The 3,595-nt window shown below is 40.4% G+C and overlaps 1 long non-coding RNA gene across 2 annotated transcripts; it reads left to right on the top strand.

The window, feature by feature from the left end:
* Positions 1 to 275: 275 nt before the first annotated feature.
* On the top strand, positions 276 to 1,198 carry LOC131443530 (uncharacterized). Of its 2 annotated transcripts, none has more exons than XR_009233640.1 (2): positions 276 to 377; positions 907 to 1,198. It is a non-coding gene; the product is annotated as an uncharacterized LOC131443530 (long non-coding RNA). The 2 variants fall into 2 exon arrangements; XR_009233641.1 differs by having other exon boundaries at positions 276 to 423.
* The last annotated feature ends 2,397 nt before the right edge of the window (positions 1,199 to 3,595 follow it).

Here is a 3,595-nt window from a genome sequence, read left to right as displayed (position 1 = left end):
ATGACATGTAACATGTAACATAACTAAATACCAGAGCGGCTTTAGGAAAGGAAGATCTACTATGGACCCAGTCATCTGCTTAGAACATGACATTAGAAAAGCACACATAAACAAAGAGAGTGTAGTGGCTGTTTTTATGATATTGTAGCAGTATGAGCGTTGTGTTACTTTCCCCTCGCTCATTGTTTATTGGTTGCTATGGTAACACTTCCGGTAATCATTGAGGCAGCCGGTACAAAAGCGTAGTCCGCTCGCCGGCTCTTGCTCTGCTCCGATTGTCGCCTGTCACTTCTAGTGTGCAGTCACGTCTCCGATCGGGCGACTGGTTGGGTGCTGCTCCGTGCTCTGTGCACGCTGCTGTGGGTTGATCGGCAGTGGTGCATGCTGGCGGCTGCCTGAAGCTCTCTTCCTTTTCCTCCTCTCGTGAGTGTTGTTACTACTACAAGAAGGTGATCTTAACCATCTAACAGCCGCTGCTGCTTTGTAGCCGCTGAGTTTTGGTTCGTGTTGGTGGCCGCTGCGGGCTCGTGTGGCGTCATTCGGTGGCCGTCGGAAAATTTACCACCGACTGCCAGCCCAAGCATACTGTTTTTACCGGGGATTTTCCCCCTTATACGGAGCGAGTGTGTGTGTGTGGGAGAAAGTGTGCAATATTGTTTTTGGGTATTGTGTCTGGGTTAAATGGGATTTTGTTTATGTAATTTTATTTAGTTAATTTCAAGATTGTGTTTTGTAATTTAAGTAATTTGATTTTGTTTTGGTTTTCTTTCATTTTCTCTTTCCTTGTCAGTAGTGAAGTTATGTGATTTATTTAGGCCTGTGACCTGCCCGTGTTTAGTTCTGTTTTGCTTTTGTTTTGAATGTATGAATCCCCACTAATTTGTTATTATCCTCCTCCTGTTTCAGTTGCTGTAGGCCGGTGGTGGTGGTGCTGGTGGTCTGGTGGTGGCATCCTCCCGTCTTGTCTTGCTGTGTCCCTGGGAGCGGGTTTTCGTCACTGAGAGTGTCTGCCACGTGTGCTTGGTGATTATTGTGGTGTTTTTCTTTGGTGGATCCCTCCCCTGCCCTAGCCTTCGTCCACTCACTTTGGCCTCAGCCCTGTTAAGGTTCTTTTCCCCCCATTTTTGTTGGTGTGAATGAGTTTTATTGAAGTTTTTAGGATTATTGTTTAATAAAAGAAACATATGTTAACTTGGAACCACGTCTCTTGCCCCCTCAGTAACCCGAACTGTGTGCCTTTATAATATTACCTAGTAATTCCCTGGGTGAAATTCCCGGGGTGGCGTTGTCGAGCTTCTAATAATTTCTTACTTTATCGCCTACCCGCGCCACAAACTGATATGATGTGGGGAGAGGGACTTTTAATTCAACTGTCAAGGGAAGAATGTATCAGTGGATTAAGGATTTTTAGGGAGGAAGAACAATACAGGTTAGAGTAGGGGAAAAACTTTCAAGGAAGTATGCGGTAGAAAACGGAACACCTCAGGGAAGCATAATAAGTCCGCTATTGTTCTCCATCATGATAAATGAAATTACAATGAAATAGAAAAGGATTCTGGATGTTCTTTATTTGCAGATGATGGGGCAATTTGGACGAGGAGAAGAAACATAGATTTCATTGTAAAAAAAAGTGCAAGGGGATATTACGAAAATAGAAGAATGGGCATATAAATGGGGATTCAAATTCTCAGTGAATAAAACAAAGACGATGATATTTACAAGGAAAAGAATAGAAGATAGAGTAAAACTGAAACCATACAATCAGGTTGGAGAGAGTGAAATTCTTTAAACTATTAGGGATATGGTTTGATGAGAAAGTTACATATTCAAAAATGAATGGACAAATGTAAGAAAATATTGAATATAATGAGATGTTTAGTTGGTAGGGAATGGGGAGCAGATAGATATGCTTTAAGGGCTATATATAATGGGTTACTAAGATCAGTGCTAGATTATGGCTGTGTGGTGTATGGATCTGCAGCAAAAAACTGGATAGACTACAGTATCAGGCACTAAGGTTATGCACAGGAGCTTTTAAAACAACCCCGACATCAGCACTCCAAGTAGAAATGGGGGAAATGCCACTAGAATTAAGAAGGATACAGAACTCATTGAACTACTGGACCAGACTACAGGGTCATAATCAGAATCATCATTAAAACCATGTTGGGAAAAGGAGAAAGGAAACAGAAAAAGCTTTGGATGGACAATCAATCAGACGGCATCAGAGCTTACAGTAGACCAATACAGCGTTAGCCCAACAGTACCACTGTCGACAATAGCACCATGGATTCTTCCAGATGCCACCATAGATCTCACATGGTTAGAGAAGGAAAACAAAGATATGCAGAGCCAGAACCCAGAGGTAATACAAGATTATATAGACAGTTATCATGGATACATCATACAAGTACACACATGCATCAAAAAACAGGAATAGGAGTCTTCATAGCAGAATTTCAAACATTAAACAACAGAAACGATTAAGTGATAATGTATCAGTGCAGACAGGAGAACTCACTGCTATTCTATTAGCAGAAATACAACCACTGAAAACAATCATCTGTTCAGACTCAAGTTCATCACTCATAAGTTTACAATCCAGCCATTCTGAAAGCAGACAATACCTCATTATAGAAATACAACAAACATTATATAGAATTCAGATGATGGGACTTTATGGATACCAGCACACATTACAGGGGTTAAAGGGAACCAAATAGCAGACACGGTGGCAAAAGTAACAACAGCACATAATAATATAGATCTAGCAAAAAAATTAAGCAAAACAGAAATAAACAGCACCATTAAACAACAACTCAAGGAGAGATGGCAAAAACAATGGGAGGAGGAGAGGAAAGGAAGATGGTTTTACAGTATCCAAAGAAAAGTGGGAGTGGCTAGGCGCACAGAAAGAAGCAGGAAAGAGGAAAATATAATATGGAGGATCAGATTTGGCCATACGGGATTAAACAACACATTATTTCTTATGAATAAACACAATACAGACAGATGTGATCACTGTCCATTCATCATGTTATTACACAATGTCAGTGTGTCACGGGGGTTCTGCTGCAACTCCTTAAGAGTCCAAAGATGATGGCGTAGTCGACTGATATTGTTTTCTCTCCGTTTATTTGCCCAAAACAAGATGCATAGTGAAAAATATTTACAGGTGAAAATCGCAGAAAAACATGAAATGTCCCAAAGTGCTATTTCCAAAAGTAATTCAAAATAGCAGTGAGCAAAAATAGGTGTTACCTCCTTCGTAACACAATATTCTCTACCTGAGTGGGAGGTAGACCACTCTTTATACATGTCTTCTGCCCCTCCCATCCAAACATCAATTATCCCAAAAACACAATAAATTAACACAAGCATGATTATTATAATAAACAACCCAGATAAAAATAAAGCCAAAACATTTCCCCAAATTAACCGTGCCACAATAAACATTGCCCCCACCTTTAATAAACAAAATTAATAGATAATTAATAGAACTACAAACAATAGTGACGTCACTCTAAGCGTCCCGCCATCGTCATCATTTAAGTGCGCCACTGATGTGAACAATGTTTGGAATGCTGCAGACGCA

Source organism: Solea solea, chromosome 17, assembly GCF_958295425.1.
Source record: "Solea solea chromosome 17, fSolSol10.1, whole genome shotgun sequence".
NCBI lineage: Eukaryota > Metazoa > Chordata > Actinopteri > Pleuronectiformes > Soleidae > Solea > Solea solea.
This window is presented reverse-complemented; position numbering and strand designations above follow the sequence as displayed.